Source organism: Arvicanthis niloticus, chromosome 6 (assembly GCF_011762505.2).
Source record: "Arvicanthis niloticus isolate mArvNil1 chromosome 6, mArvNil1.pat.X, whole genome shotgun sequence".
Taxonomy (NCBI): domain Eukaryota; kingdom Metazoa; phylum Chordata; class Mammalia; order Rodentia; family Muridae; genus Arvicanthis; species Arvicanthis niloticus.
Window position 1 is genome coordinate 19,894,565 of NC_047663.1, and position 12,611 is coordinate 19,907,175.

Consider the following 12,611-nt stretch of genomic DNA (forward strand, 5'->3'; position numbering starts at 1 on the left):
CAAGGGATACCAGGGTGGTTTGGGGGCTTGTGTTTAATCCCAGCACTCAGGAGGCAGAGGCAGGCGGATCTCTGAGTTTGAGGCCAGCCTGGTCTACAGTGTCAGTTCCAGGAAGCCAAGAATACACAAAGAAACTCTGTGAGGAGGTAGCAAAAACATAAACAAACAAGATTACTTGAAGTTTAATTTTGCTTTGGTATATTTTTTGAGACAGAATCTTGTAACATAGCCCTTGCTGGTCTGAAACTTGATGTGTAGACCTGATTGGTCTTGATTTTTGTGTATATCATCCTGCCTCTTAAATGCTGAAAGTACAGCTTTTTTTTTTTTTTTTTTAATTTGTTTTTCTTCTTTTGGGGTTGGGAGTAAGGCTGGAACAGGACCTCCTTTTAGCCCAGGCTGGCCTTGAACTTCCTCTGTAACTGAGGTTGGCCCTGAACTGTGATCCTGCAGCCTTAGCCTGTTAAGTGCTAGAATTACATATTTTTGCCACTATGCCCAGCCTCTTTTCTAGTCTAATTGTGTTAAAACATACAACTAATTCTTCTATCATAGCATCTTTGTTCCTCTCATTTTTTTCTGCTTTTTTGTTTTGTTTGCTTAATGTCCATTCAGGGTTTTTTTTATATCCTGTGTCCATGCTCTATTGCAGAGCTACACCCCAGGCTTCTTTGTTTTAATCTCTTGCTTTGTTTTTGTTTGTTCTTTTGAAACGGATACGGTATCACTTATATAGCCCAGACTGATTCTGGATTCTGTTTTGTGATGGCCAGGATGGGGTCACTTGTCTATTTGAAGTTCGTAGTTTAGTGATGATAAATATATTTACATTGTTGACCTTTTAAAAATAGCCAGTCAAAAATCTTTTAAAGATTAACGATCAAGTTGATTTTGTAAATAACTTTATTTCTTAGTATCAGATTCAACAATGTACAGGTGTTATGCCAGATTTTGTCATGTAACTTTCTGTAGTTGACAGAATTTGACCTAGAATAGATAGTAATGGCAGATTTAAGTAATTTGTAGCTGTTCTTTTTCACTGTTCTAAGTCTTTGCTATAAGTAATTATAAGAAGAAAGCCCTGTTACTCTAATAAAAATGAAAATACCCTTTTGGTATCATATACTTTCAGTGTATGTTATTCTAGACTCTCACATTATTGTGAATTGTATACATTTATTAACTTTTATTCTTATTTGAATTTACAATTCTTAATATATTGAACATGTAGCCATTTACTAAAATTTAAACCTGGTGTCCTCAAGGTTTTTGTTTTGTTGTTTTTTGTTTTTAATCAAGAATTTGAATACTATTTCAGCCCATTTAAGGCTTTTACAAGTGGCAGGCCATAACTTCTTGGGCCTTCCCTGCTGATAGTGGGCACTGGCAAGGTTGAGGAGAGAGTGTGTTGACTCTAGAATAAACTTCTTTTGTTGGGATATACTTTGTAATCTGGATTTGGTTTTGTATTTAAATTGTATTGTTTGATCTTTCCTTTTTGTTAATTGTAATGTTTTAAATGCTTTTTAAAACTCTTACTATATATGGCACATACTAATTGTTACTGTTAAAAATAAAGACCTGTAGAAAAGTAATCTGCCCTCTGAAGGAGAGAACCTAGCTTGTGAAAAACATTTTGAACCTTTATGTATTATAGAAGTAGAGGATATAATTAATTTAGAACAAAACAAGAATGACTTACAGTTGTATTTTGTGACCATTAGACTGGATGCATTTCTTTAAAAAAAAAAAAAAAAATCTGCCTTCTTTAACTATTTGAGACCTTTGAAGGTTTTTTGTTTTGTTTTGTTTTGTTTTTTTAGGTCAGGTTCAATGCCATGCCTTATATTTTTGTGACTTTCTGTTATTGTTAATTTTTATTTTATTATTTTATGTATTGGGTGTTTTGCCTGAATTTATGTCTGTGTACCACATGCATGCATGGTGCTCACAGAGGCCCAGAGAAGGCATTGGATCCTGTGAGACTGTAGTTACAGATGGTTGGAAGTCCCACTGTAGGACAGGAAATTGAACCTATATCTTCTGGGAGAGCAGTCAGTGCTCTTAAGTAGGGAGTGATCTCTCCATTCTCCCTCTCCCCCTTTTTAATGTGTAAGAGTACATTGTAGCACCAGAAGAGAATATCAGATCCCATTCCAGATGGTTGTGAGCCACTATCTGGTTGCTGGGAATTGAACTCAGGACTTCTGGAAGAGCAGTCAGTACTCTTAACTGCTGGGCCATCTCTCCAGCACCCAGACCCTTCTTTTTTAAAGCCTTGTTTTTATTTATGTGATTGTTTGGTGGTACATGTCTGAGTGAACACGTGAAGGTCAGAGGACAGCTTTCAGGAGGCAGTTCTCTTCTTTCACCATGTAGGTTTTAGACATTGAACTCAGGTCATAAGGCTTGGTGACAAGTGCCTTTACCCACTGAGCCATGTCATGGGCCCCTTTGAAGTGTTGCAGAGGGAAGGGTTTCTTTACTAACTCACACCAGTCTTGGTTCAGCCAGCCAAGTTGTGTGTTGGGATTGTAGGTATGGTCCATTTCTTGAACAACATTAAGAATGTGACCATCCTTAATATTTCTTTGGTCTTCTTGAGAATAATGATTTTCAGTTACTTTTGTGTAGAAGTGCTTCATTTGGGTTGGGAGCACTGTCCTGTTGTGTTGTGTTTGGTTTTGTGATTGCATCTTGCTCTGTAGCTCAGGATGCCTTCATACCTGTCAGTCCTCCTGCCATTGCCTCCTAAGTGCCTGGGCCATAGGTAGATATTTTAAATGTTTAAAACAGTACATTTATTTGTTTATAGTTTATGTGTAGGTGCATATGCAAATGAAAGTTGGAGGACAGCTCTGGGGAGTTGGTTTTCTCTACCATGTATGTCATTGTAATCAGACTCAGGTTATCAGGGGCCTTGATGCCTTTACCCACTGGGCCATTTTGCTAGACTGTACTTTTGTCAATTTTCTTTCTGTTTTAATTAATTAATTAATGTGTATATGCATGTGTTATGCACACAGTGTATTCAGGTACAATGTGCCATGGCATGAATGTGGAGGTTAGAGTTGGTTATTTGCTTTTCCCTTTTTAAGTCAGAGTCCCTCCTTCCCTCTCCCCACTCCCCTTCCCCTTTCCTTCCTTCAGATGTGCTATGTACTCTAAACTAACTGGCCCAAAAGAGTTTCTGAGTTATTCTCCTGTCTCGACCTCTCATCTTGAATTAGGAATGGTAGGGTTACAGGTAGCCACCATTGTACCTGGCTTTTTATGTGGGTCCTGGGGCTTAAACTCAGGTTGTCAGGCTTACACAGCTAGTGTTTTTACCCATAAAGCCATCTTCCCAGCCCTCATTTGTTTTCATTCCTTCCCTCCCTCTTTTCTTTCTGTCCCTCCTTCCTTTCTTCTTTCCCTCCTTCCTTCCCTCCTCCCCTCCTTCCCTCCCTTCCTGCCTTCTTCTTTTCTTTTTTCTTTTGGGCACTGGCAGGGGTGAGGTGGAGATTGTAGTACTTGGTACAGGGTATCTTTACATAGCCCTGTCTGTCCTAGACTTCACCATGCAGACCAGGCTGGTCTTTGATTCATAGAGATCTGCCTGCCTCAGCCTCATAAGTGCTGGGATTAAGGTCAAAATGCTGGAAATAAAAACATGTGCCACCAGACCTTGCTCCTTCCACTTTTTTGAGACAAAGTCTCAAAGAATCTGGTGTCAAAGGCATTATGTAAACAAGGATGGCCGTGAACTCTTGATTCTTCTACATCCAGAGTTCTGAGATTATGGTATGGACCTGGTTTTATAAGTGCTAGGGATTGAACCCAGAACTTTTTTTGTTTTTGTGGGAGGGGGTATTTTTTGAGACAGGGTTTCTCTGTGTAGCCCTGACTGTTCTGGAACGCACTTTATAGGCCTTGAATTTAGAGAGACATGCCTGGCGACCCTGGGACTTCTTGTGCTCTGCTAAGTGACCAGATCCCCAGCCCTGTTGATCAGTTTTTTCAGTGGCATATTTGTAAAAGTACAATCTGGTTTTTCCCTGTGAAATTTAGGAAAATGATAATAATATTAAGTACATATTATAGGCCAAATGTTGATCTAGGATCTGTGTTTCTCATTGTCCTGCTTAATAAAATAGTAGTATTTTTTCAGGAGAATGAGTTGAGACAGTATCTCACATACCTGAGACTAGCTTCAGACTCAGGATAGCCAAAGTGGGCCTTGAACTCCTGTCCTTTTGGATCAGCCTCCTGAATGCTGGGAATCACAGGTGTGCATCAATGTGTTTGTTTTGAGATGAGATTTCACTGTGTAGCCTGTGCTGACCTACTACTCTCAGTGATCTTCCTGATCTTTCTAGTGCTGGCATTATGAGTACCGGGCCAAGTTAAGTATGGTCATTTTATAAATTGGAATAGTTTTAGAGAAGTCCCACAGCTACTGAGTATCTGTCATTTAAGTATAAGCATGACCTTAAATCTACTTTATGCCCCTTTTCCTTTCAGAGAAAGCTGATACTGAAAATAGGAGTGGATTGGGGGAGGTCAGGAAGCATAGCTCCTCTGACTCACGAAGCAAGGTGTGGACTGTCAGGAAGGCTTGTGCCTAGTATGGTGGTTCCCTCTGACCCAGCTTCTGGAAGGTAAAGAGTCAAGACTCCGGGGATGAGGCCTGGAGCTGGAGACCAGCTTGTCTCCGTAGCTTACTTCACACAGAGCTTATGTAGTTTAGGAAGCACTGATTCTTCTTGATGGATAAGTAGGTCTTAGTATATATTTATCAAAGATAAGCCTAGTCTTAGTAATCTCTGAGTTAGATTTAGTATATATAAAAGTATAAATTTAGCATTATATAAAATTAGTATTATAACAGTATATAAAATCATATAAAGGTATTATTAAAAACTTATGTAAATAAAAGCATACACTTAGTATTATATAAAACTAGTATTATATAATAATAAATGTAGTATTATATAAAGGTATGATTTAGTATTATATAAAAGTATAAATTTTATAATATTCAGCCTTTAACTTTTTTTAGATTTATTTTATTATTTTATGTGTATGAGTGTTTTACCTTTCTGTGTGTCTGTGTGTCACATTTGTGCTTGGCTTGAGGAAGTGGAGAGCTTTCACATGAGTGCTGTGAATCGAACCCTGGTCTTTTGCAACCACAAGTGCTCTTAACCCCAGAGCCAACTCTCCAGCCTGCCTTTAACGTTTTTTAAGCAAGATCCTACTATATAATCCAGGCTGGCATTGAATTTTTAAATCAAGTGCTAAGATTATAGGTGAACATCAACACATCTGGCTGTTTTTTATCTTCTTAGTAGAATTTAGTTGATATAGATTTTAAAAAAGATAAACCAAGATAGTAAATAATTAGAATTCAGTCTTCAGTAAGATGTTCAATTTTTTTAAAAAAAATACTTATCTTTGGAGTTAAGAAAGATGGCTCTGTGGTTAAGAGCACTTGTTGCTCTTGTTCAGGACTGGATTCAGTTTCCAGCATTCACATAGTGGTTCCAGCCATCAGTAACTCCAGTTTCAGGAGACCTAAAGCCATTAACCTTCTTCACGCACCAGGTACACATGTACCCATGCATACATGCAGGCAAAACATTCACACATAAAATAAATCTTAAATTTAAGAGTTGTATTTATGTTTGTGTGTGTATTTCTTTGAGATGATATGCTGCATGTCGGGGGCTCCCAGTAGAGGCCAGAAGAGGGTGTTGGATCCCTTGGAGCTGGAAGTATAGTTGTGAGCATCCCGAAGTAAGTGCTGGGTTCTGAACTGCAGTCCTTTTGAAGAGTAGTATGCATTTTTAACCACTAAACCATCTTTCCAGCCCCAAAAGGTCTAATTTTTAGAGCTAAAATAGCAGTGATGGGGGCCTAGAGCTATAGCTCAGCAGTTTAGAGCATTTGTTGCTCATGCAGAGGATCAGGGTTCAGTTTCCAGCACCCACATGATCATCCGTAACTCTAGTTCCAGGAGATCTAACACCCTCTTCTGACTTCTGTAAACATCAGCCATGTACGGGGTGCACATAACACTGATGCATATAAAATCTTCAAAATACATTTAAAACTGAAAGGCCAGGGCTAGTGACACATACTTTTAATCCCAGCACTTGGGGTAACAGACTCAAGTGTATCACTGTGAGTTCAAGGCCAGCTTAGTCTACACAGTGTGTTTCAAGACTTGCAGAACTAGATAGTGAGAATTTATCTCAAGACGCAAAACCAAAAAACAGTACTAGAAGGAAAGGGATGGGAGAACAGTAGCCGGAAGGAAGTGGTGAATGGTAGACAAAAGCACATAATGGAAAAGATTGCTTGGTTTTCATTCTAGAGGTTGTCTGTCTGTTTGTTTGTTATTTTTCGATACAGGGTTTCTCTTTGTAGCCCTGGCTGTGCTAGGATTAAAAGCATACCACCACTGCCTGGCTTATTAGGGGTTATCATATTTAAAGAGTGTGTCAAGGGGCTAGAGAGGTAGCTTTTAGTAGTTAAGAGCCTATGTATACTGCTCTTGGCTGAAAACTGGAGTTTGGTTCCCAGGACTCCTCTATCAGGTGGCTCAAACTGTTACTCTAGTTCGAGGGGATTCAGACACTGCTGGCCTCGTGCACATACCTACATACAGAAGTACACACACATATCTATAATGAAAACTAATAACTAAAATTTAAAGGATATATAAATAGACATTAATTATGTAGTAAATTCATGGCATAAAAATAATTTTAAATTAAAATTGAAAGTAGAAAGCAATTTTTGTTTTTATCATTCGACTTACAATTTTTTTAGTTATAAAGAAAAGAAGGTGGAGCTGGGAAAATAGCTCAGTCAGTAAAGTGTTTGTCATGCAAGTGTGAAGATCAAAGTTTGATCCCTAGAGCCCATGAAAAAAGCCAGTTACTGTGGTGTACACTTGTGATCCCAGCTGGAGAGGCAGAAACTGGCCGCAGCCTACAGGTCAAAGAAAGATCCAGACTCTGTCTCTAAAAACAAGGAGGATGGCACTGAGGAACAATGCCTCTAACCTCCATGTGCACACACACACACAAAGTTGAGAAGCAGCTTGGATATTATAAAGGTAAATTAATTTGGAAGAATAACTAAATAAAAGGATTTTGTTTATGAAGCAGGGTCTCATCTAACTTAGATTGGCCTCAAGCTTGCTGTAGAGTAGATGAAGACCTTGAATTCCTAATCGTCAGGCCTCACCTCCCAGTAGCCAAAATTACAAGTGTACACCACCACAACTCTGCCTAACTAAGTGCAAAACCACCTTTTTATTTGTTTGTTTTTAAAGGTAGGTCTCAGTATTCAGGACTGGCTGCCCTAAGACTTATACTGTGTAGACCAGATTGGCCTCAAACTGAAAGAGATCCACCCACCTTTGTCTCTCACATGCTGGCAGTAAAGGCATGTGCCACAATGCTCAACATAAATGAAACTTTTCTACAGATTATTTTTATTGATTTAATCTTTAAAATCTTTGAGGATGATGATGATGATACTTTTATGTTTGTGCTTTGTGTATGGAGGTCAGAGGTAGTTTGCTTCTGCATTTGCTAGGCTAGCTAGCTTGCAAATGTTAGAGTATTCTCCTCTCTCTGAAATAAAATTCCCATTTTTCAGATCAGGAAATTGACTCTTATTTTCTGAGATAAGTTTCTTCTATGGCTCTGTATTATTTAGGCAGACCCTGAACTTCTGCCTCCAGTTCTTGGGTGTCTGTCTCTCAGGCCTTCACCACCACACTTGACAGGAAGTTTCCATTTCAAATAACAATGTATCCACAAAAAAAAAAAAAAAAAATCCTATAGCAAATAAGTTGTAGAATCATGCTAAAACTTGGCATTTTTTTATTTTAATAGACTCCTCATGAGTAGGTTATTTCTATATTTATGGATTTTATTTAGTAATTCTAGGTATTAAGCCCAGGACTTTGTTTATTAGACTGGTCAAGTGCTTTACTGCTGAGCTCTTTCTGTATTAAAAAAATTTGTGCCTTTAATCTAGTTAATTAGGAAGCTAAAGTAGGTAAAGAAACCTTTCACAGATTTTTTTTTATGGATTTTTTCTTTTGTTTTTGTTATTGTTTGTTTGTTTGTTTTGGTTGTTTGTTTGTTTTTGGTTTTTCGAGACAGGGTTTCTCTGTGTAGTCCTGGCTGTCCTGGAACTCACTCTGTAGACCAGGCTGGCCTCGAACTCAGAAATCCACCTGCCTCTGCCTCCCAAGTGCTGGGATTAAAGGCGGGCACCACCACTGCCCGGCTTGTTTTTGTTTTGTTTTGTTTTTAAAGATAGAGATTCTCTGTGTAGCCTGGAACATCTCTGGCTATCTTGGAACTTGCTCTGTAGACCAGACTGGCCTCAAACTCACAGATTTGCCTGTCTCTGCCTCCTGAGAGCTGGGATTAAAGGTATATGTATATCATCATGCCTGACATTTTTTGTTTGTTTGTTTGAAAGATTTTCTGATCTCTCAAAAGAAAATACTAAAACTTTGGTCCCTTATAATTCATGTGCGCAATTTACATGAATTTATTTATTGGGGACAGAATATCATGATGTGTATGGAGATCAGACAATACCTTTTGGGAGTTCCTACCATGTAGGTCCTGTTGTTCAAACCCAGGTTGTAGGATTGGTGGCAAGTGCCTTTACCCACTGAGTTGTCTCATGAGCTCTCCTTGTTTTGTTTTTGTTTTTTTTTGAGTCAAGGTCTTGCTCTGTAGTTAGGTGGGCTTCAAATTTGAGTTGTCCTCCTTCTGAGTACTGAGTGCTTCCGTGATGCTTTTTCTGTTTTATTTTTCTTCTCTGTGGAGTTTTTAGTGTTCTACTTTGTGTAATTTTTATTATTTGTGTATTTCTTTTATCCTTCCTGAACTATAAGTTTCTAAAGACTTGTAATTGATGTGTTTTTGCATTTACTTTGCATGGTTTATTCTACGTATGTTTTCTGACTCCTTAGAATAGCCCAACACAACATTAATACCTGAAGACAGATCGGGGCCAAGCGAGCTACCTTGGTAGGTAAATGTGCTTGCTGTCAGGCTCAGCCTGCTGAGCTGAGTACCCAAGACCCACATGGTGGGAGGAGAGAGCTGATTTATACCAGTTGTCCTCTGACCTCTGGTCACACATGCACACCATGATATTCACCACCATGACCACTACCATCAATAAATAAATATGTGAGTGAATGAACAAATGTGTAAAAATGCCAGCTTCTCATTCTGATTACTTAATTCCCAGAAATGACAACTTTGAGACTATTTTAATAAATGCCTAGGCCATAAGCTTCAGCTTGCTCTCTGATTTGTTCTTAACTTACTATTGCTTTTATTCTAACCTGAGTTCGGCTATGTGCTGATTTACATACATCTCAGCATTCTTGGGTGAATCTCTCTAGTCTTGAGTATTTTCCAAAATCTCCCTATCCCTGATGTATGTCCCACCTCCTATTTTTTGCCTCAGCTCATTGGCCATAAGCTTTTTTTATTGACAGATGATGCTTACAAGAGATTTTCTCTGTATACATGTAAACTAGATGAGGAAAAGAGAGGTGAGTTATGAGTTGAGCAGGTTGGGGTGGTCCTATAATCCCAGCACTCCAGAGGCTGGGGCAGGAGGTTCATAAGCAAGCTGACTTGAGCTATATAACATAACTGGGGATGAGAATAAACATGTAAACCCATACCTACTTATGACTTAGAGGGAAACAGATATAACAAATATATTGTGAGTGTTAATAATGGTGATACTAGAAAATTGAACAATTTAACTTAGGATTTCAGTTTATTTAACAATTTAGCAAGCAGAAATGTTATGAGAATATTGAAGCAAACAACCATTTCACATCTGACCAAATGCATTTGCTAGTAGATAGAAATATGAAACAAAGGTATCTATGGGCTGTTGGTCTCTCTTCCAAAAGAAACAGTGATTGTTATCACTTTTTACTTATTCACTTTACATCCAGATCACTGCCTCTTTTCCTGTCACCACCTCCCACAATCTTTCCCTATCCCCTTCCCTTCTCTGAGTGGGTGGGGTTCCCCTGGGGATCCCTCCACCCTGGCACTTCAAGTCTGGAAGGATAGGTGTTTCCTCTCCTACTAAGGCCAGACAAGGCAGCCCAAGCTAGATAAAAGCTCATACAGGCAACAGCTTTTGGGATAGCTTCTGGTCCAGTAGTTCGGGACCCACACGAAGACCACAAGCTTCACATCTGCTACATATGTATGGGGAGGCCTAGGTCCAGCCTGTGTTTATTTAAAAATTTAATTGCATTTATCTGTATACAGTATGTATGTGGAGGTCAAAGAACAATTTGAGGGGGTTGTTTTTCTCCTTCTATCATGTGATTCCCAGATACTGAACTCAGATTATCAGGCTTGGTAGTAAGCACCTTTTTCTGCTGACCCATTTTGCTTGCTTACTTACCCCCCAACCTCTGTCCACCTCCCACTTTGATATTTTTTTCAGATAGTTTCATGTGGCCAAGGCTTCTTTGAGTCATACTCACTATGAAGCTGAAGATTCCTCTGAACTTCTGACCCTTTTGCCTTTGCCACTGTAGTTGACATTACGTTTATTACAGATTATGTAGTGTTGGGATCAATGCAAAGGCTTTGTGTGTGTTAGGCAAACACTACCAACTGAACCGTACCCCCAGAGTTGGGAAGACTATAAGACTATCGGGTTAAAAACTATATTTTATGTAGAAGCTATGTTATAAAGAAAAGAAAGAGACTGAAAGCAAATTACTCTCAGTACTTGGGAAACTTAGGAGAATAAAAAGCTCAAAACCAGTCACATCACAAACCTATTTCCAACAACAAAGAACAAAAAGATTATCACCAACATAAATAGCAGGGTATATTATTTAGAAAACGTTTAATGTCTTCTAAGCACGTAGGTTTCCCCCCAAGCCCCAAAGGTATGGATAGTGTCACTATATACCCTGGGATTCAAAATGAAAAGCCTGCCACAGCCTCCAGAGTGTTGGAATTGTGGGTATATGTCAACATGACTTGCAAATCTGATTTTGTCTTGTTGTTGTTGTTCCTTTGAGACTTTATAAAGCCCTGGCTGTCCTGAAACTCGTTATGTAGACCAGGCTGGTCTTAAACTTGAAGGTGTCTGCCTTCCTCTACCTCTGCCTCCCTAATATTACCTGATTTTTTTTTTTTTTTTTTTTTTTATTACCCCCACACCTCCCAACACACACTCTTACTGGCCTGGACTCAGGGATCTTCTTCAGTCTCCTGATTGCTACCACTGTGCCTGTCCGTGAGTGCTATGTATGTGTTTGAGTGTGGTCACAGGACAACTCTGTGGAGTTAGTTTCTCCTTTCCTTCTACCTGGGTTCCAGGGATTGAACTCATGTAGTCCAGTTTCACATCAAGAGCTTTCCTCTGCTGAGCTGTTGTCAGCCTGACATGTCACCTTAGATCTGAACATTTCACTCTGGTTTCTAAAGTCTCATTAGTCCATGTCTTATAAGTCCCCATAGTTTCTACCAGTCTTACCACAGAACCCAGGTACAAAAAAGTAGATGTGGGCCAGGTGGTGGTGGCACACGCCTTTAATCCCAGCACTTGGGAGGCACTTGGGAGGCAGAGGCAGGTGAATTTCTGAGTTCGAGGCCAGCCTGGTCTACAGAGTGAGTTCCAGGACAGCCAGGGCTACACAGAGAAATCCTGTCTCTCGAAAAACCAAAAAAAAAAAAAAAAGTGGATATGGCACCTTTGTGATTCCAGTGTGAGGGAAGCAGAGACATACAGATCCTTTGGACTGACTTAGCTAGCCTAGGCTACATGGTAGGCTCTATGAGAGAGCTTTTCTCAAAAAACAAGCTGAATAGCACCTAAGGAACAATACCCAAACTTGTCCTGTGGCCTTCTTAAACATGTACACCTGGACATAGCACAAGCACCCTTGGCACTTGCACATACAGGTGGTTTTGAATCCTTGTGATGAGTTTGTAGCATTCAGCAGCCTTATGTATAGCAATTTGTTTATGAAACTTGCTTTATTTGTTACCTCTTTTGATCTTTATGACAGTCTCGAAAATAGAGGTGATATTCATCTACTTATACTGTCCTCTGGTTTTAGACACTCATTGTTTGGTGATTGTCTTCTCTTGGAGAAATGGAATTTTATAGCCCAGCCTTTTAGGGGGACATCCCTAAAAATCTGTACTAAGGAATTCATGAAAGTGTGTGTGCTGGGGTGGGCAGCTGTGAAAAGCACAAGGAACGTGCTTTGCAGGAAGCTGGAAAGTCTTTGGGGGTTTTAAAATAATCCTGCAATAGTAAGAACTTCTCACTATGGTTATGGAACATGCAGCACAGCCAGTAGTAGGAGATACAACCGCAAGATACAACCGCAAGAATTCATTTGCTTGTCAAGATTTCATCAAGATACTACTATTATCAGCTATGTAGCTCCCCAAATATTTTCTACCATTCAGACTTTAGAATTGAAGTGAAACATACAGACTGTTATTAAATCTTCCTAATTCCTTTATATTGGCTGAGTTAATAATGTCACTCAGTGAATGCTAAAGTAATTACTGAGCTGT

General features: G+C 39.2%; 1 protein-coding gene across 6 annotated transcripts in view; it reads left to right on the plus strand.

Annotated features, from left to right (window-relative positions):
• The window catches only part of Gpatch8 (G-patch domain containing 8), a 73,668-nt gene that overhangs the window by 26,684 nt on the left and 34,373 nt on the right, over window positions 1-12,611 (plus strand). The window contains exons 5-6 of one of the 6 annotated variants that reach the window (XM_076935721.1): window positions 4,504-4,640; window positions 5,688-5,778. The exons of 4 other annotated variants lie outside the window; for them this stretch is intronic. The gene's annotated coding sequence lies outside the window, so the exon portion shown is untranslated. The remainder of the gene's footprint in view (window positions 1-4,503; window positions 4,641-5,687; window positions 5,779-12,611) is intronic. One more of the 6 variants, XM_076935722.1, reaches the window with a different exon arrangement.